Raw genomic sequence first — 22,837 nt, 5'->3', positions numbered from 1 at the left:
GTCAATTCTAAATAAAAGTTGCAAATTGCTTTGATGCACAATTTGTCACCACGACTTATACCAGTTTAACTGAAACTCTGGCATATACATGAAAAAAGTATATTGTTACTTGTCAATTCTAAATAAAAGTTGCACAATTGCTTTGATGCACAATTTGCCACCACGACTTATACCAGTTTAATTGAAACTCTGGCATGTACATTTCACTTTTTGACAGTCGATCTGGCTCCCTCCGTTTTACTCATTTGATTCATCATCCATAAGCAGGATTGTACACATTATGCGTTATGCATCTCTGCTGAAGTTACGATGTGTACACATTATGCGTTATGCATCTCTGCTGAAGTTACGATGGGTTACCGTAACTTCCACGCGATGTCGCTGTACTCGTATAAAAGCAAACATTAGCTGATTCAATCGTATGTTCGATTTCGGTTAGATAGAGCTCTGAACAGTACTATGAAGTGCCACTTCCACGCGATGTCGCTGTACTCGTATAAAAGCAAACATTAGCTGATTCAATCGTATGTTCGATTTCAGTTAGATAGAGCTCTGATCGTATGTTCGATTTCGGTTAGATAGAGCTCTGAACAGTACTATGAAGTGCCACTTCCACGCGATGTCGCTGTACTCGTATAAAAGCAAACATTAGCTGATTCAATCGTATGTTCGATTTCAGTTAGATAGAGCTCTGAACAGTACTGTGAAATGCCACTGCTACTCTTTGCTCCTAGCTGGTGAGCACAAAGGACTGTCATTTCTCTTATAGCAACCAATGTGTTAACACACTGCGAGTGACGCCAGGCCCACTCTGGCAGCGTACCGGTAATGCAGGATTCTTGCATTGCAGGCAGGAGGAAAACAGCTGGTTATAGTGGTGGTGCCGAGTAAGTGACCAGAAAGACACACTGGCATAATGGATACGATGATACCTTGTATAAATTATAGTCAGTGTTGTGGCAGCTTCATTCGCAGTCCAGCAGTTCCACTAGGGCACAGTTGCTATGCCAGACAGGGGTCCACATGTAACCGCCAGCAGCAGCCACTAGTTCAGGTCTCTGTCGCAGTACCTCATTCTGGCACTGAGTCCACTCTCCTGACAAAGTACTGCAGTGCAGTGGGCTTTTCTGCCTCACAGCCAGACAGCCACAGCCAGACTCCTGTCCAGGGACAGCAGGTTGCAGCCCATGCACAGCAGCCGCCTTCCATCTCCATCGACACCACTGCACTGCAGGCAACGGCCATGTTCAAATGGTTCAAATGGCTCTGAGCACTATGGGACTTAACATCTATGGTCATCAGTCCCCTAGAACTTAGAACTACTAAAACCTAAGTAGCCTAAGGACATCACACAACACCCAGATATCACGAAGCAGAGAAAATCCCTGACCTCGCCGAAAATCGGACCCGGGAAAGGGCGCGGGAAGCGAGAACGCTACCGCACGACCACGAGCTGCAGACACCGACCATGTCAGTGCAATCACGCACTGCAGAAATGATCTCTGATGCAAAATTCTTGCCTCACGTCATGCACTGCTGACACCTGGTGATTATGGCTCACACAACAGAGTAGCTAGCCAGGCATCACCAAAGCTGCGTAATCACACCTTGCAGCCAGCTAGGCTGGCTGTCACCCTGCTAACTAATTGCCCTGTTTCCATGACGTGGTGGTGACGTCACCTTCACACAGCAAAGCAATGCTAATGGAACAATGCAAAACAAGTCCCTCATCTTGGCACTTCTTTCTGCGCCTTCACAGCCACAAGCCTCCAGCACTGCCTTTCTGGCGCCTAGCTACCCCTCCACCTTGGGATCGGCTTTAATTGGCACCAGAAGTAGAGATGGGCAAAACTGTTCTTTTCAGAGATTGGATCAGAACTGTTCACTCCCTGAAATGAATTAGCTCTTTTTCATGACTCACCACTCATTTACAATAGAAAATAAATGGAATGCACATTGCCCTTTAAACTTGGTTTATTCCAGTACTATACCTGTATTTTGATCTTATTTGATCCTATTTTGAAGTAACACAGATAATGAGTAAGAATTTTGTATTGTTTATTGAAATTTCCACGATATGACAAAGTTTTTGATTATTGATTTATTTTGCACTATCGCGGTTTTTTTGGTGATCGGAAAATGTTGGAACTTGAGATTTACATTAACAATATATTTGGCTATAATGTATTAAAATTTCATTAACCTCATACAAATACATCGCAAGCCATATATTTTTAAAGTGAACGTTTCCTTTCGAAGACGCCTAAACTCGCAAAATCCGTACCAGAATAAGAAAAAAAAAATATAAATTTGACTGTAAAACGAAAGTGCTGCATATAGCCTTACGCAGAATAAAACAAGGAAAATATTGGTGTATCACATTTTGCGATACGTTTATCGGTTCGCTCGTAATTAAAGCGTAAATTCGAGTGTCCATAATAAAAATCCTATAGTAAGAGGAGTCATCAGGAACCTAATCTAATCAGTTTAAACAAATAAAAATAAAATAAAAACAATTGATGTATACATAACATAATAATGTAATATACATAGCGCTATTACTACGAAGAACAATATCCAGTGGGGACGAACTCCGATGCAGAAGCGCTGAGTCGAGCAGGTGGAGCCGCGAGCTGTATTACTGCGTGAGCTGAGACCGCAGAGACCAGAGTGACACCTGAGTCGCTTTGCTCGACGCTCTGGCTAGAGTCGAGACGGTGGGGTGAGCGTTGAGCGGGCGAGTTCCGAGGGTGGGGGGGGAGCGGTGAACTCACCCGCTCCAAGACAAATCGTCCGTTCCCTTGCGAGCAGGTTTTTGCAAGTAGTTCCTATGTTATCCGCTAGGTGGCTTTCTGTCCTGTTGCTCGCATCAACTGCCCAGAGGGCAGGACGTGCGACTGAAACGATCGCTGACAGAGTGCGATGCGAAGTTAAGCTGCGCCAGACACTGCACAGTGCACACGGCAGACGACGCACAGAGACGGCACGGCATATGTGAAACACAAAATCCAATGGGGCACTGCACAATGCAGGAAGCCAAGGTAGAAGCAGGGCAGAGGCCGGCGCTGGCTGTGTTGTGTGGTGTGCACTGTGCTCTGACCAGCAGAGGCGCTGCTGATATGCTCCATCTCTCTCTCTCTCTCTCTCTCTCTCTCTCTCTCTGCCGTGGGAAACGTTTGGAGCTACCGTTCTTTTTTTCTGAATCACTGATTGTTCACTCCTTTGAAAGATTGAACTCTATGAATTAGTTCAAGAGCGGATCCCCCATCTCTAACCAGAAGTGGACACGTCGACTCTAGTGAGCAACAGATGGTGCGTCGTCTATGCAGCAGTGACAACACAGTGGGATGGGGGAGAGTTGTTTTGGTGAACTGATGAACATGGGGGTCTAAGAGGGAGTGTCACCATACCTTACAGCTTACTTTGTTTACATCTACATCTAAATACATACTCCACAAGCTACCATACAGTTTGTGGCAGAGGATACCTTGTACCACTGACAGTCATATCCTTTCCAGTTCCATTCACAAACAGAGGAAGGAGAAAGCGACTATCTACGTGCCTCTGTATGAGCTCTAATTTCTCATATCTTATCTGTGTGGTCCTTATGTTTAACGCATTATTTATTTCATCAACAGTACAGAGTAACCCATAGCCTTGAAATGTAACGCGGGTCCGATGCTGCAAATATGTTAGCAAATACTTCATATTTGATACGGTCTTCCTGGTGTGCAGTTGTTAATGCTATTGTAAATAATATAAGGAACATAATATATAAAATTTTCTCTAAAGTTAGAGAGAATTTAATGCTATAGAGTTGTTGAATTGGTTCTATATAATTTGTTTCCACCTAATTGAGGAGACTACAATTTATATAACTTAAATGCCCGAAAAAGAGTGTAACACAATGGAGTGGTGAAAATGGGTCAAATGGCTCTGAGCACTATGGGACTTAACTTCTGAGGTCATCAGTCCCATAGAACTTAGAACCACTTAAACCTAACTAACCTAAGGACATCACACACATGCATGCCCGAGGTAGGATTCGAACCTGCGACCGTAGTGGTCCAGACGGTAGCGCCTAGAACCGCTCGGCGACCCCGTCCGGCAGTGGTGAAAATAAGTTGCAATATGTAGACGGAGGATGTGTAATATAGTGTGTGTAATATAGTCTGTGTAACTTGTTGATTGATAATAGGCTACTTCTACCTATTTCAAGTGAGAAGGTCTCGGCAGAACCTCGAACTATTCTCATCTGAAATGGTGTGTGTTTAAGTATGCTTCTTATGTTCATGTATATTGATACTTTACTTGGAGCGTTGCATGTCAGGACACTACATGATATTCAGTAGTTGCTTGTCTGATTGGTGATAGTTGTGGTATATTCTGTGTGATACTTTAGACAGAAACACACCTGGTGTTATACAGATTATATACTGTTTGATACATGGAAAACTTGAATTTTAACTTTCCATGGGGAATAACCTAATGATTATAAATTTACTATTATAAACAGAATGAAGTTCATTGCTACTTGACTATAGTATTCCTTAAATATCTTAATACACTACATTTTTAGTTTTCAGAAAATATATTTCACATATAAAATATACTGATATTTGTTTTACATAGAGAAGAGAATATACTACTGTCTACACATAATAAGGCCAATAATACATTACTGCTTGTTTACAATATACTATAAACAAAATGCAATGTGGCGTTCGGGTGGAGGAGCCTCGGAATGAAAGTTTTTTAAGACCTGTCCCTTGCGACATTTGCCTTATCACTAGACGCTTGGTACAATGTGTGATGTCACTGCTTGTATCGTTGTTTTGTATGTTTTCTCATTGTTTCCCCTTCTTGTGTTGTTTGTGGCTGTGCTATGTCATGCAGTGTCGTTTGATGTTGGCTTGGGTCCCTTATGTGTTGATCCCGTCTGATTCATGTTTACTTTGCGTGCTGGTTGCTTCCACGGTATCGGAATCTGTGGTCTTGTTTGTGTCCTCTCATGTGGTTTGTCGTGTTGTTTGTGTTTGCCTATGCCTTCTTACATGTGGGTTCTGGAGCTTTTATTCCACACGCAATGTGTTAATGTGTTCAGTACAATATCAGCTATGCTGTTTATTGTGTTCCAACCTTAGGCATTACGTATTATTCATGCGATGTCACTGTCGCTCTGTATAGGCCTCACATGCGCTAGTGCAATATATATGCTAGAATCGTTCTGCAGTCAGCTTTAAATTCCGGTCTCTAAATTTTCTCAAGAGTGTTTCTCGAAAAGAACGTCGTCTTCCCTCGAAGGATTCCCATTTGCGTTCCTGAATGATCTCCGTAACACTTACGTGTTGTTGGAACCTACTGGTAACGAATCTAGCAGTCCAACTATGAATTACTTCGATGTCTTCCTTGAATCTGGTACAGTTCCCAAACGCTCTGGCATTACTCAAGAATGGGTCACACCAGAATTCTCGGTGCAGTCTCCTTTACCGAAGCCGAAGGCGAATGCCATCCCTACCACAGTTCTCACAAGCTCGTCCCATTTCATTTCACTTTGCAACGGTTGCGTTCAGTCGAAAGAACGGGATAATGTTTCTGGAATAAAGGAAGAAGTAGTGAGAACGAAGTCTTTCCCGATGACACTCTTGTATAAAACTTTCTCGGACCCTGAATTGACGCAGCAAGAAATCCGAGAATGTTTTATACGGAAGAATCATTATTTCGAGGCTGTTAAATGTTGATAGTGTACTTTTCTTGGGCATTGTGCATCGTGTGCTGAGTCAGTATCTGTAGCTTGTTTCACGTGACACTATGAACGTTATGTTTCGAGCCTATGTAGGTAGTCAATAATAAGGGTCCGCAGCTCGTGGTCGTGCGGTAGCGTTCTCGCTTCCCACGCCCGAGTTCCCGGGTTCGATTCCCGGCGGAGTCAGGGATTTTCTCTGCCTCGTGATGACTGGGTGTTGGGTGATGTCCTTAGGTTAGTTAGGTTTAAGTATTTCTAAGTTCTAGGGGACTGATGACCATAGATGTTAAGTCCCATATTGCTCAGAGCCATTTGAACCATTTGAATAATAAGGAATCTGTAATTTCCAGACAATTTGCGGAAATGTGTCAGGGTGATGTCGTCATCCTCCAATACTGCGACTCACAATCAGCCAGTCATTTTAAAGGGAAAATGATTGTCTGGTCACCTGTCAAAATATTGGCGGATGTCGAGGACATCACCCGGCTGCATTCCCGCAAGTTATCTGAACATTTTACATCCTAGGAGAAATCAAGTCACAGATTTCTATTTTTTGGTTCATTTTCGCAGGTTGTGAATTGTTACATATTGTGTACACTGTGATTGAACGGTATAGGTGTTTCAACGGCAGAGACGAAGGTGCGGACGTTTTGCGAGCAGAGGCAGTATGTTTGTTGACAGAAAAGATAACGCAGATGTCGACAGATAACACAGAGTTATGTGGAAAATTGGCGTTAAAGAATGTTGTATGTGACTTCGTACACAACTGTAAGTTGTGGTGCGGCAAATGTCATCCAAGGAAACCTGGACAGAAACAGAAAGGATTAGCAAACAAGTTAACACAGCAAACAGAAAATTTACTTCAATTTTTGTGGTAATTCCTATGGGACCAAACTGCTGACGTCATCGGTTTTTAGGCTTACAGACTACTTAAACTAGCTTAAACTAAATTACGCTAAGGACAACACACACACTCATGCCCGAGGGAGGACTCGAACCTCCGATGTTTGGAGCCGCGCAAAAATTTACTTTACTTGTATTTCTCCAAGCGAACGTCCGCAGCTCGTGGTCTAGTGGCTAGCGTTGCTACCTCGAGATCACAAGGTCCCGGGTTCGATTACCGGCCGGGTTGGGGATATCCTCTGCCGGGGCTGGGTGTTTGTGTTGTCCTCATCATTCCATCATCATCCTCAACATTTGTCACAGTAGCTATATTGTACTCCGTAAAAAAAAATTGGACTGCGGAAAAAATTGGAACTTAGACAGGCGCTGATGACCACGCATTTGAGCGCCCCACAAGCCAACCATCATCATCATCATCATCATCATCATCATCACCATCATCATCATCATCATCATCCAAGCTAATGGATACTCATTACAAACAGTGCAGCAAGAAACAGAGTGCAGCTATTTCAGTGTCCAGAAGGACGAAGTTCTCCGTACAAAAGCACGAATGATGGTGGTGGCGTCGCGACTAAACGGCGTGCGCGTAGTGTCACGTGGCAAGCGGGCTGAGCGACTGTCGTTGGCCATCCTACACTACTGGCCACTAAAATTGCTACACCAAGATCAAATGCAGATGATAAACGGGTATTCATTGGACAAATATATTATACTAGAACTGACATGTGATTACATTTTCAGGCAATTTGGGTGCATAGATCCTGAGAAATCTGTACCCAGAACAACCACCTCTAGCCGTAATAACGGCCTTGATACGCCTGGGCATTGAGTCAAACAGGACTTGGATGGCGTGCACAGATACAGCTGCCGATGCAGCTTCAACACGATACCGCGTTTCGTCAAGAGTAGTGACTGGCGTATTATGACGAACCAGTTGCTCGGCCACCATTGACCAGATGTTTCCAATTGATGAGAGATCTGGAGAATGTGCTGGCCAAGGCAGCAGTCGAACATTTTCTGTATCCAGGAAGGCCCGTACAGGACCTGCAACATGCGGTCGTGCATTATCCTGCTGAAATGTAGGATTTCGCAGGGATCGATTGAAGGATAGAGCCACGGGTCGTAACACATCTGAAATGTGACGTCCACTGTTCAAAGTGCCGTCAATGCGATCAAGAGGTGACCGAGGCGTGTAACCAATGGCACCCCCTAACATCACGCCGGGTGATACGCCAGTATGGCGATGACGAATACACGCTTCCAATGTGCGATCACCGCGATGTCGCCAAACACGGATGCGACCATCATGATACTGTAAACAGAGCATGGATTCGTCCGAGAAAATTCGTGCACCCAGGTTCGTCGTTGAGTACTCCATCGCAGGCGCTCCTGTCTGTGATGCGGCGTGAAGGGTAACTGCAGCCATGGTCTCCGAGCTGATAGTCCATGCTGCTACAAACGTCGTCGAACTGTTCGTGCAGATGGTTGTCGTCTTGCAAACGTCCCCATCTGTTGACTCATGGATGGAGACGTGGCTGCACGATCCGTTACAGCCATGCGGATAAGATGCCTGTCATCTCGACTGTTAGTGATACGAGGCCGTTGGGATCCAGCACGGCTTTCCGTATTACCCTCCTGATCCCACCGATTTCATATTCTGCTAACAGTCATTGGATCTCGACCAACGCGAACAGCAATGTCGCTATACGATAAACCGCAATCGCGATAGGCTACAATCCGACATTTATCAGTGTCGGAAACGTGATGGTACGCATTTCTCCTCCTTACACGAGGCATCACAACAACGTTTCACCAGAAAACGCCGGTCAACTGCTGTTTGTGTATGAGAAATCGGTTGGAAACTTTCCTCATGCCAGCACGTTGTAGGTGTCGCCACCGGCGCCAACCTTGTGTGAACGCTCTGAAAAGCTAATCATTTGCATATCACACCATCTTCTTCCTATCCGTTAAATTTCGTATCTGTAGCACGTCATCTTCGTGGTGTAGCAATTTTAATGGCCAGTAGTGTACATCGTGGTGGCAGAGGGGTCTTGTGGTATGCAGCCGCTGCAAGAGCGGCTCAGCGGATGCGCACCATTGGGTCCGCCACTTCGCTGGCGACTGCTATCGGCGTCAGACGGAAACTTGTCGTACCGTTACCAACCTTGATACGGCATCAGGTGCTTCCGATATGTGACACCACATCGACGAGAAAATTGCATTGCTCCAATAACCAGAGAATGAGGTTGATCCAGCTGCCACTACCCTAATCTTTCCCTTTCCTGGAATGTTGTGTGAAGGTGTGATGTTGGTGGAAGAGCAGCGATGCCAGCAGATGTTTGCTTTGTTTCGATAATCAGTTGTGGCAGATGGCAAAGTTATGTATCGTAGGAGAGCCGAAAACTCTTGTGAGATGTACATGGACTGATAAATGCTGATATGTTTGAGATGTTAAAGCAGGAGCTTTAGCCGAGGTACAAGAAGCAAGAGAGACAGGTTCTTTCGAGAGTGATTTAGTGCTATTAAAAACACACATAGAAATCCACTGAGGATTTTGTCTATAGAGTAACGAACGTAATTGAACATATGTATGAGTTTCGACAGAACGATGCAGTATTAAAATTTTGCTGAAGAAAGCTAGAAAAGAGCACTCTACACTTTCGTAAGTGGCTTACTAATGGATACATCAAGAAAGGTGCACAATGGTGCTCTTAATGATAATTATCAATCTGTTCGGTTGGCAATGGAGTGTGACGAAACTGGTATGTCGACATGTGGCGTGATAGGTGTGGGTTACCTCCACAAGTGTGAGGTTATGGGCATACATGATATGTGCAGAGGTAGTGATGCCAACCTGGGGGCACAGATAACACGTGTCAGTAACAGAATTATGGTAACGGCAATAGGGGTACACAGGGGAAGAAAGCTGCCGTTAAATGAGAATAGGGTATTGAAGTCCAACAAAAGGCGTTCCCGTTAGACTTGGATGCAACGAGTACATATGCTACATCTACATCTACGTGATTACTCTGATATTCACAATGAATTGCCTGGCAGAGGGTTCAATGAACTCTCGAACGGAGCGCGGGAAAAACGAGCACTTAAATTTTTCTGAGCGAGCCCTGATTTCTCATACTTTATCGTGATGATCATTTCTCCCTATGAAGATGGGTGCCAACAGAATGTTTTCGCAATCGGAGGAGAACGCTGGTGATATAAAATTTCATAAGGAGATCCCATCGCAACGAAAAACACCTTTGTTTTAATGATTGCCACTCCAGCTCACGTATCATGTCTGTGGCACTATCTCCCATTCTTCGCGATAATACAGAACGAGATGCCCTTCTTTGTACTTTTTCGATTTCATCTGTCAGACCCATCTGATGCGGATCCCACACCGCACAGCAATACTCCAGAAGCGTGCTGTAAGCCGTCTCTTTACTAGCCCTGTTGCACCTTCTAAGTGTTCTGCCAGTGAATCGCAGTCTTTGGTTGGCTCTACCCACAACATTGTCTATGTGATTTGTGTGACTTATTGCGAAATCAAAATTTAGCGGATTTCTTTTAGTACTCATGTGAATAACTTCACACTTTTATTTATTCAGGGTCAATTGACGTTTTCGCGCCATACAGATATCTTGTCTAAATAATTTAGCAATTTGTTTTGGCCATCTGATGACTTTACAAGGTGTTAAATGACAGCATCATCATCAAACAATCTAAGACAGCTACTGAGATTTTCTCCTATGTCGTCAACATAGATCAGGAACAATAGAGGGCCTATAAGACTTCCCCCGGGAACGCCGGATATTATTTCTGTTTTACTCGATGGCTTTCCGTCTATTACTAAGAACTGTGACCTTTCTGAATGGAAATCGCGAATACAGTCGCACAACTGAGGCGATATTCCATAGGAACGAAGTTCGTTTAGAAGACGGTTGTGTGTAACGGTGTCGAAAGCCTTCTGTAAAAATCTGAAAATATGAAATCAATTTAACTTTCTCTGTCGATAGCAGTCATTACTTCGTGAGTATAAAGAGCTAGTTGTGTTTCACAAGAACAATATTTTCTGAATCCGTGCTGATTACGTGTCAATAAATCGTTTTCTTCGCGGTACTTCACAATGTTCGAAAATAGTATATGTTCCAATACCCTACTGCAAATCGAAATTAGTAATATTGGCCTGTAATTCAACGGATTACTCCAACTTCCCTTTTTGGGTATTGGTGTGACTAGAGCAATTTTCCAGTCCTTAGGTACAGATCTTTCTGTGAGCGAGCGGTTGTATATAATTGCTAAATATGGAGCTATTGTATCAGCATACTCTGAGAGGAACCTGACTGGTATACAATCTGGGCCGGAATCCTTGCTTTTATTGAGTGATTTATGTTGGTTTGCGAGACCGAGGATATCTATTTCTATGTTTCTTCACTTGTCAGTTGTTCTTGATTGGAATTCAGGAATATTTACATCTTCTTCTTTGGTGAAGGAGTTTCGGGAAATCGTGTTTAATAACTCTGCTTTAGTGGCTCTGTCATGAGAGATTTCACCGTTGCTATCGCGCAGTGTAGGTATTGATTGCGTCTTGCCACTGGTGTGCTTTATGTATGACCACAATCTCTTTGCGTTTTGTGTCAGATATCGAGACAGAGTTTCGTTGTGGAAATTACTGAATGCATCTTGCATTGACGTACGCACTATATTTCGAACTTCGTCAAAACTCTGCCAGTCTTGGGGATTTTGCGTTCTTTTAAATTTGGCATGCTTTTTTCGCTGCTTCTGCAACAGCAATCTGGCCCGTTTTGTGCACCATTTGGGATCAGTACCCTCACTTATTAATTTATGTGGTATATATCTCTCAATTCCTGTCGATACTATTTCTTTGAAATCATTCCACAACTTTTCTACGCCAGTATATGTCTCAAACAAGATGCTGCTATCATGTTGAGCAATCCCATTAAAGCGAGTACAAATAGACTAAGGATTTTGTGTCAGGTGGTACTGGAGAGTCACTTCGGGTAAGTATGAAACTAGATTTACCTGTCGATATGATGCTTATAATGGTGCCTCTGGAAGGGAACGATGTGTTGGATTCAGAAAGTGTTTTGAAAAAACGATATTGTATGTGCATGGGAGAAATATGGCGGGAAGGTAGTATCTGTGAATCTCGATCATTCTGGAGCCAAAGAAGTGAAGTTGTGGACACTAATAGCGCATTTGGACATTTCAGAAGAGGAGATTGGTGCACAATGGTTGTCATCTGAGCAGCCGCTAAGTCTGGATTACTTAAGTGGAAGCCTTCAGTTGGAGCTACTTCCCAAATACCGTCCGAAGAGCTTTTCCTCGTTACCCTCGGCCCATTATCAGTATTTCAAGATGCTATTCAGACTAAAGAATACTCCTGCAACGTTTCAGTGATTGTTAATCAGAGTGTTGAACGGGTTGAAGTCTCGCCAGAGTCTAGTCTACCTAGTTGATAGACTTACAACCGTTTTCTCAAAAGGCATGGATGAATACAGGCACCTATTGATAGAAGTGTTTAAGATGTTCCAACTGCACATCAGAAGTTAAGCACAGATAAGTGTTATTTTGCGTTGGAGTGAGCAGGTTATTTAGGGCATGTGATCAGCAAACATTGTGTGAAAACAAATCGGAGACTGGCGCAGGTAGTATGAGATTTTCCAGTTCAGAACTCGAGTAAGGAACTGTAACCGTTCTTGGGACTCTCAAACTTTTATCGGAAATCCGCGAGGGGGTTCGGTGATGTAGCACATCCTTTCAAAAACATGTTCAAATGTCTGTGAAATCTTATGGGACTTACCTGCGAAGGTCATCAGTCCCGAAGCTTACACACTACTTAACCTAAATTGTCCTAAGGACAAACACACACACCCATGCCCGAGGGAAGACTCGAACCCCCACCGGGACCAGCCGCACAGTCCGTGACTGCAGCGCCCAAGACCGCTCGGCTAATACCGCACAGCGCACATCCTTTCACGCAGCTGTTTAAGAAATGTGCAAAATTCATGTGGACTGAGTGCCAGGGGGCATTCGAATAGCTGAAAAGAGTGTTAATCTCAAGTTTAGTTTCAGTGTTATAGATTTTCAAAAGAAATTCATATTGTCATGCAGTGCATGTAACAAATTATTGGGATGTGTCCAAAAGTCAACAGATCAGTGGTTAAGAGCATTCTGTAGCTTTCACATCCAGAAAGTTTAATAAACCGGGGAGAAACTCTTCGACCATGGAGTTGCTTGGTCTTATATGATGCAGTTAATGTTTTCAGTGTTAAATTTGCAGGAAGAAATATAAAGTGCTGACTACCATGCTGAATTGAAATGGCTGTTAGGGTAGCAGATAAGTCCGTTTGATTTAAGAAATGGGAATTAAGACTCAGTGATTCTTTCTGTGAAGAGTTCCACATACCAGGAAAGAAACATGGAAATGTAGATGTTCTAAGCATGAAGAGAGAAATAATACAAGTACTGGTTCATGGCCTTGCTGAATGACATGCAGCGCAGAATGCTGACAGTGACTGCAAGGCCGAAATGGTGATGCCAGTCAAGTTGAAAGAATAAATCCTAAGGGAGGGAAATGTATGATCACATATTGCTGGGTCGTGGAGGATGCAGAACAACACCAAAGAGTGACAGATGCTTGTGGAAGGGGAGGAAGGGAGATGTGGATCAGCATGTTACAAGTGAAGAAAGTGAGAACTGGTCCACTTACACATAGTCAAATGGTAGAACAGAAAGGGAGCATTGTATTATCATGAGAGTGTTAAGCTATTACGTCAACTCAAACCTTATAAACAAGCGTCGACATACATATACGGTCGTCTCCATACGAGCTAGTATATGGCAGAAAAGTTATTAAGGCAAAAAGAAGTAGGAAAAAATGGTTCAGATATCTCTGAGCACTATGGGACTCAACTGCTGTGGTCATCAGTCCCCTAGAACGTAGAACTACTTAAACCTAACTAACCTAAGGACATCACACACACCCATGCCCGAGGCAGGATTCGAACCTGCGACCGGAGCAGCAGCGCGGCTCCGGACTGGAGCGCCTAGAAGCGCACGGCCACCGCGGGCGGCCAAGAAGTAGGAGTAGGAATGTAGATCGGCCTAGAATTCGTGAGATCAGTGGGAGGAATATGGAAGTTGGTGTAGAAAGCAAACATGGAGGCACTGGAGAGACAGTAGGAAGTTCTGACACATTACAGAGTGGGTGAGTGGGCGATGTTATCCAGCCTTTACATACCGAAGAGTAAAACTAAGATATTCGTCATGAGGTACCAAGGACCCCATCAAGTGGTTGAAATTATGTCACCCGTCAGCGATGGACTATAGTTGCCGACGAGGTCGACAATACTGCATATTGGACGCCTGTGGCTGTTGAGAGGTTCCCTGAAGTAGCTCCTGGGAAAGATGAGGTTGGAGCCTGAGAAAGAAGCCACAATGAAGAAGAGTAGGAGTAGATGTGAGGTTGTGGATGGGCCTGTTCAAGAGGCATCATATGCTATAATGCCATGGAACTGTCAGCAGTAACTTCTTGTGTTATATGTAATTATCCAAGGAATATTGCAGAACCAGCAAGTGGAAATACGCTGGACTTATTCCATGTATGACAACGTGGTGGTAGTGGTGGTGGCTGCGGCGGCGATTTGCTAGGTACAGGAGACGCCCATAGAAGCAAAACCATTAGCGCTGAGAGGGAGTGAGTTGTCGATTAAACGGGACAACATGTGACATAATGGAGTCAACCTTCCATGTAACTGCCACAGTTGCTGTAATGACCCAGTTGAAGGTGATGCAGTCTCAATTTTAATCATCAGATGGACCACTAGACATACTCCTCATACAGAATTTAACTTTACTGAATAACACATTGAAATCAGACCTGATCCATTTCCTGAACCAATTAACAGCTTTACAAGAGGGGTGAATTTCAGCGGGGCAGTTAATGAAGCACATTAAGCAATATTTGGAAGGACAACTACGAGTAACCATGACCTTATGTATCCCAATACCTAGTGCCATAAGGGCTCTAACTCTGCTGTGCATAGCCTTCATCTATTAGAAGCGGAGATCTGCCTGGCAAACTGATCCGCCAGTAGAACTGATTCCTGTTTTTTGGATCCCTACAGCATGAAAGTGAGAGAAAGTGGAATACTGCAGTGTGAATGTTGAAGAGATATGTACACTCCTGGAAATTGAAATAAGAACACCATGAATTCATTGTCCCAGGAAGGGGAAACTTTATTGACACATTCCTGGGGTCAGATACATCACATGATCACACTGACAGAACCACAGGCACATAGACACAGGCAACAGAGCATGCACAATGTCGGCACTAGTACAGTGTATATCCATCTTTCGCAGCAATGCAGGCTGCTATTCTCCCATGGAGACGATCGTAGAGATGCTGGATGTAGTCCTGTGGAACGGCTTGCCATGCCATTTCCACCTGGCGCCTCAGTTGGACCAGCGTTCGTGCTGGACGTGCAGACCGCGTGAGACGACGCTTCATCCAGTCCCAAACATGCTCAATGGGGGACAGATCCGGAGATCTTGCTGGCCAGGGTAGTTGACTTACACCTTCTAGAGCACGTTGGGTGGCACGGGATACATGCGGACGAGCATTGTCCTGTTGGAACAGCAAGTTCCCTTGCCGGTCTAGGAATGGTAGAACGATGGGTTCGATGACGGTTTGGATGTACCGTGCACTATTCAGTGTCCCCTCGACGATCACCAGTGGTGTACGGCCAGTGTAGGAGATCGCTCCCCACACCATGATGCCGGGTGTTGGCCCTGTGTGCCTCTGTCGTATGCAGTCCTGATTGTGGCGCTCACCTGCACGGCGCCAAACACGCATACGACCATCATTGGCACCAAGTCAGAAGCGACTCTCATCGCTGAAGACGACACGTATCCATTCGTCCCTCCATTCACGCCGGTCGCGACACCACTGGAGGTGGGCTGCACGATGTTGGGGCGTGACCATCATTGGCACCAAGTCAGAAGCGACTCTCATCGCTGAAGACGACACGTCTCCATTCGTCCCTCCATTCACGCCGGTCGCGACACCACTGGAGGTGGGCTGCACGATGTTGGGGCGTGACCATCATTGGCACCAAGGCAGAAGCGACTCTCATCGCTGAAGACGACACCTCTCCATTCGTCCCTTCATTCACGCCTGTCGCGACACCACTGGAGGTGGGCTGCACGATGTTGGGGCGTGAGCGGAAGACGGCCTAACGGTGTGCGGGACCGTAGCCCAGCTTCATGGAGACGGTTGCGAATGGTCCTCGCCGATACCCCAGGAGCAACAGTGTCCCTAATTTGCTGGGAAGTGGCGGTGCGGTCCCCTACGGCACTGCGTAGGATCCTACGGTCTTGGCGTGCATCCGTGCGTCGCTGCGGTCCGGTCCCAGGTCACGGGCACGTGCACCTTCCGCCGACCACTGGCGACAACATCGATGTACTGTGGAGACCTCACGCCCCACGTGTTGAGCAATTCGGCGGTACGTCCACCCAGCCTCCCGCATGCCCACTATACGCCCTCGCTCAAAGTCCGTCAATTGCACATACGGTTCACGTCCACGCTGTCGCGGCATGCTACCAGTGTTAAAGACTGCGATGGAGCTCCGTATGCCACGGCAAACTGGCTGACACTGACGGCGGCGGTGCACAAATGCTGCGCAGCTAGCGCCATTCGACGGCCAACACCGCGGTTCCTGGTGTGTCCGCTGTGCCGTGAGTGTGATCATTGCTTGTACAGCCCTCTCGCAGTGTCCGGAGCAAGTATGGTGGGTCTGACACACCGGTGTCAATGTGTTCTTTTTTCCATTTCCAGGAGTGTATTTTCTGGGATTAGCAATATAAGAGGCCATGGTACGTGCCATGAACGTATGCAAAGAGAACTGACAAGGACACATGTCTAACATGTCTTCATAAGTGTAAATGTGTGTGCCGGAGGAGCTGGTGGGGTGTTGAATGGGGCAGTAATACGAAACTTAATATCATAAGAAAAAATGTAGCAAATAAGGTTTGTTGTAAGTTAAATGTTGTCTTCAAACTTTGGGGTTTGAGCCGCTGGACGTACTTATAGCAGAATCTTGTGCTGCACATGTTATATGTCCTATGAAGGTTCTATGAGGTCCATCAAATGGGGTCTTTCATTTGGAGGGGAGCTGTGTATGCTACTATCATTTTAGGGGTAATTCACTGAGACTATGCGGAGGAGCATCACAGCAACCACTGGAAGCTGATGAGTGCAGGGTGTTGCCATTTTGGTTACAGTATTATTTTTTGAGGGGCCAGGTCTATTCTATGAAACCCGCCAACAGACCTGTAATGCACGTTTCTTGCAATGGTTTTCAGTGATGCTGCCAAGTATGTGACTAATAGTAGCACGTTGTCACAACAAATTTGATGCTGCCGTATATAAACAGCTGTCAATTTTTTACCTGTTTCATTCATAGCCCAGCCTTTCAACGGTGTCAGACGACAAACGTGTAGCTGCCAGTGCAGTTACAAGTTCAGGTCTCTACCACAGTACCAGATTCCAGCACTACGTCTGACCTCTTGAATGAGTGCCACAGCGAAGTGGGCCTTCCTGGCTCACACCAGCAGTATCCAGACTCTTGCCCTTGGGCAGTGAGTTGCAGCCCACACACAGCAGCTGCCTTCCATCACCACGGTAGGTGTACCTCCACACTCCACACTGTGGCTGCCTGGATGCAATCACTCATCACAGAACTGGCTTCTGCTAGGAGATTCCTGTTTGTCTTCCTGCACCGCTGACATCGGGTCCTGGTGTTTGTGCCCATGAGCCGGCAACAGCCCATCTTGGCAGGCATGTGCTGGAGTCAGTTTGTAGGTCGCTAGGTGTCACCCTACCAGCCACCTGCTGTCCTTCCATGGAGTGGGAGTGTGGTCGCCTCCCTGCTTGGAAGCAGTGTCAAAGTAACAGTGCTAACGAAACATTAATTTTGACTGCCGCTTCTCTGGGCTTTCACAGGCCTGCTATCGAGCCCTCCTCCATCAGCCATCCTGTAATCATAGCCCCACGTTAACCCCCACGTCAACTATAGTTGAAATTATCAGTGACACTTATCTCTTTAAATATGTAAAGTCCTTACTTGTGTACTATGGTTTTAATGTTCTTTCACACGTTGCTACTTTAATTATTTCATTTCGACTCTGCATATGTTAATAATTGTGTACTTGACTCCTAAGAGCTTTCCTTTAGTCCAAGAAAATGGTATCCATGTGTAACGGCTATACACAATGGTTCACCATAATTGCTTTGACACATTATTGGTTACCCATTGTTGTTAGCGTGCAGGTGACTTGGAGACTTTCGCTTGACAGAAACTGCTTACCTGCAAATAAATACAAGACAGCAGCTTCTGGTGGTTTCTGCGATGTCATTCTGTAAGTACACCAACGCTGTGCATTACTGTTAAGCAAATATTTTTGGAAGGAAAGACAGCATTGGTCGTAATTTTTGTTTTATTAACCGCAAAATCGATTTTCGGTCACTTATTGAGCATCCTCAGTGCTGTAATATACAATTTAAATTGGTAGGCACTGGTGTCAACAAGCTTAGAGCGGTCACAAGCTTGTTGACACCAGTGCCTACCAATTTAAATTGTATATTACAGCACTGAGGATGCTCACTAAGTGACCGAAAATCGATTTTGCGGTTAATAAAACGAAAAAATACGACCAATGCTGTCCCTCCTTCCAAGTATATCCATTATCTGGTCGTGGTGCACAGGACACTCCATGGAGTCGCCAATCAAGCAAATATTTTTGTTCACTCATTTTTCCCTTTGTGTAACATTGACACAGGGTGATAATTATTGAACTATATGAAATAAAATCGTCATAACTTCTCAACGGTTTGCATTATGACATTCAGACTGCACAGTTGGCCGCGGGGCACTATCGGAGTCAGTATGGTTTATTCGATTTGGTTTAGCGACGAAGCCCACTTTTATTTGGATGGATTCGTCAATAAGCAAAATTGGCGCATTTGGGAGACTGAAAATCCGCATTTCGCGATCGAAAAGTCACTTCATTGACAACAGGTGACTGTGTGGTATGCAATGTCCAATCACGGAATAATCGGTGCGATATTCCTTGATGGTGCGTTGACTACCGAACGGTACGTGAAAGTTTTGGGAGATGATTACATCCCCATTATCCGAAGTGACTCTGATTTCTACACTATGTGGTTTACGCAAGGCTGAGCTCTATCCCATCGAAGCAGAAGAGTGTTTGATGTCCTGGAGGAGCACTTTGGGGACTGCACTCTTGGTCTGGAGTACCCAGAGGCCACTGGCATCGTTCTCGACTGGCCGCCATGTTCTCCGGATCTTAACACATGTGACTGCTTTTTGTGGTGCTGTATTACAGACAAAGTGTACAGCAATAACCCCAAAACCCCTGATGACCTGAAAACAGCGATTCAGGAGGTCATCGACAGCATCGATATCCCGTCACTTCAGCGTGTCATGCAGAATTTCGCTATTCGTCTGCGCCACATCATCGCTAATGATGGCAGACGTATCAAACATGTCTAATCTGAAGCTGAATATCTGTGGTGACGTTTAGTTGTAGAATGAAGTATGGGCACGCCGTAGCTTGTAACTAATTTTCGTTTCTTTTTTTTTTCATGTAGTTCAATGATTGTCACCCTCTATAAAAGAAGTTCACTTCCAGTCTGTCAAATCGTAACACCAGAAGGGATACGAAATAACGAAAGTTTCCTCATTGTGGAGATACAGTACAGTGGAAAGCACATATGGTTAAATTTTTAGGTCGTTTGGGTGGTATACAGGGTGCGCAATTCAGTATACGTGCTGCCACCTGTGGCAACAGTAACAACTGTAAGTTGGGATGATATCCATTTGAAATGAAATTGGATGAAAGAAGGGGATACTGCACTCCATGCTGCTTCAACTTCACGCCTGGTTTCGTCAGCAGGACCACACTGGCAACATGCAGTCTTGTGCTATATTGTTGAAAGGTAAAGTCACTGACACCTCGACAATTTGGCACAGCCACGAGCCCTAGGACGTTGAAAATGTAAAGGCTGCAGATTACTGGTTACGTAAACCAGAGGTGATTGTGTCACATATCAAAGAGCACCCCTTAGATGCAGGGCAGGTGTTTCCTTTATATGATGGTATCAAATATAGTGTGACTAATTTCATTCTCGCTGGGCTCTCTCCTCATGGATACATCCATCGTGATGCTAAACACGGAATCAGAACTCATGAAAAGGTAATGTGGTGCCAATTATGTGTCCATTGTTGCCAGATGAGGTATAATTAGTGTGCTGGCCTCTACTGCCTCATCAGGGGAAGGATAAAAGACATACCTTTGCTGACAGTCTATGGCGCCTCGCCTAACACACGGTGCACTATTCTCGTCGACATTTGCCTTGCTGCAACCAAGCCATTTCCTGGTTGATGGGTTGTGACATTGTTTAAGATCCCACACAGCCAAATGATGTATCTCCTCTCAGGCACTAGTCGTGTGAGTTGAGATCCCGCTTTACAGTGAATAAGCCCTCACCTCTCATGAAACCATCGATATCAGATTCGGATAACAGTCGTCGGATCCCAGAAACACTAGCAGCAATGTCATTGACCATGTAGCGTTCCCTGGCAGCACACACACACTATTAATAAAACGAAATGACATTTAGTTGTACTATGTACGCCACTATGAAGCAATTCGTATGTACTGTAATTGTTTAACAAAAATATTATTTAGTTTTGTATAATGGACATTCGTTATTATTGTAATACTTTCTGTAATAATATTCTCTATGTATTTATGATTCTAATATTTCAATACTCATAATGTAATTACGAAATATGTTAATATCTGCGATAAAAAAATATAAAATACAGCCACAGAGGAAAATAATGTAAGATTACAAAGAGACATTCACAATCAGCAATAGTATAAATAGGAATACATAATGTGCATTCTTTGTCGTCTTCCTCGAGAGCTGAGAGAGAGAGGAACTTGTGACGTAGCATTTTATGAATGAGTAGACTTCGTTTTGTCTGTATCTATCTTTAGCCGCCATTAGAGGAGAAATTACAAAGTATTGTAAGTTTAATTACTGTTGTGGTCTAAATACATTATAATTTATCAAAATTGTGTATTACTAATGTAAATTAGCTTGCCCATGTCATCTATAATATTTCTTTACAGAATTTACAGCATTTTTAGCGATTATCGTTGGAGTTGCGGGGCTGTGCCGCGACCGAACGATTTGCAGCGGCGGCACATTTAAAAAATTGTTCCGCTAAAAAATTAACCAAACCCGTAAATCGGGAGCAGATAAAATTAGCAGTGAATTACGAAATATTTTTCTTTTACAGCGATCCTGAGGCTGACGGAATTTATTACTGGTTTTACATTTTTGCATTCATAGGCGGATGATTAACGTTAAAGTTGTTTATCTGTTGGTTCTTTCAATTTCTAAAGCAAATAACTTAAACGTATAGTGAAGTGTGTTTTGTCAATGATTATTAAACGTCCAGGTCGGCTTGGCAATATTTAATCATTTTATGCTAACAGAGACAGTCTTGTGTTCCATAGCTAATGCCGGGAAAGAATTCAGCAAATACTTAAAAAACCACTGCATTTAGAAAATGTGTGCCAAGGCCGAAATACGTAAAAAAAATTTAATTTATGCAATTTTCAAATAAATGTTATTAATCAGTTAGTATGGATTTATCAGCATGAGAGGGTTGCTAAGGTTCACGTAATTTTAAATGTGCTTAATTCTGTCTAAATGAATTTTTATTACCACACGTAAATAAGGGGTTCTACAACAAAGATCGTACTGAAAGAGTAAATAACAAAAATATTTAAAGCCATTTCTTCCCCAATTTTAATTTTTTTACATTACATATATATATATATATATATATATATATATATATATATATATATATATATATATATATATATCATCAAGTTGGCGCCCAATAACGTAGGGCCCGAATAAGCAGTGGCCACAAAATACCCATGAGATAATTAGGGAATTATTGTAGTCAAACTTTGTTGGAGAACAATTAATAATGTTTTCATGTATTGTATGTATTGCCTAACCAATATTTTGTGGTAATACCTGTATATGATTTTTTGCATGAGAACACTATATACCCAGAGGCAAGCTGAAGAAGTGAGCTCATTATATCAAAAAATTAATTACTTACTACAGTACAAGGGGGCAGCTGCATCCAAGATAGATCACCAAAGGTAAAGCTACAGTGTAGTTGTCTTGTGGGCAGTAAAGTAGCCTCAGTGCGGTGTTCTCGGATCATTAGTGGTGTGCTTGTTGTTAGTGTTCTTTTTTTTAAAATAACAGGACATTTGAGTAGTTACTCATCGAAGTATATAATAAGTGTGTTTCAACAAATGACCATTTCTTGTGTGATTATGTCAGTATAATCTGAGTGTTAGGATTTTTAGTTCAGATTTTGTTTCTTTTGTTGACTATGGTTAGATTGCGTAGTCAGAAAATTATAAACATGGATAATGAACAACAGTTAGCAAGCAGTGATACCGAGTTAGAAAGAGGGGCACAAAGTAATGTTAGTGGCGTGGTTCAGGAAGTACAATGTGAGAATCTGGGGGCAGAAGGGCGAGAAATGTTGCCACTGCCAGCCAGTGATTCAGTTGAAAGTAGAAATACTGCGCCACCCACAAGCACTAGACACGGACCAGAGAGTGGTGAGGTGTCAGAAGTGCAATCATTAAGAGTTATGTTCGAGCGCATGCTCAATTTCCAAGCTACGTTTATGCATGAACAAGCAGAGCGTGATCGATGCCAGCATGAGAGAGATTTGCAGTTAATGCAATCTTTGGAAGCTATGCAAAGTGAAATTGTTAGTTTGAGACAAAACTATGAAACCATACCGAAAGCGGTGCAAGAACTGAGCGAAAGAGTAGATAATATCCAGGTGGCTAACGCCAGTATCGGTGAAATCAGTGTACTGGCTAACAGGATGCAAAAATTAGAAATTGACACAAGTCAAGCAATAGAGCAGAAAATGTCCGAACAGGCGAACAAAATTGAAAACGAATTTACAAAAAAATAGACGAGAAGGTGCACGCCGCGATTGAGGCCAAGGACTTGGGCTC

The sequence above is a fragment of the Schistocerca cancellata genome, chromosome 6, assembly GCF_023864275.1.
Source record: "Schistocerca cancellata isolate TAMUIC-IGC-003103 chromosome 6, iqSchCanc2.1, whole genome shotgun sequence".
NCBI lineage: Eukaryota > Metazoa > Arthropoda > Insecta > Orthoptera > Acrididae > Schistocerca > Schistocerca cancellata.
This window is presented reverse-complemented; position numbering follows the sequence as displayed.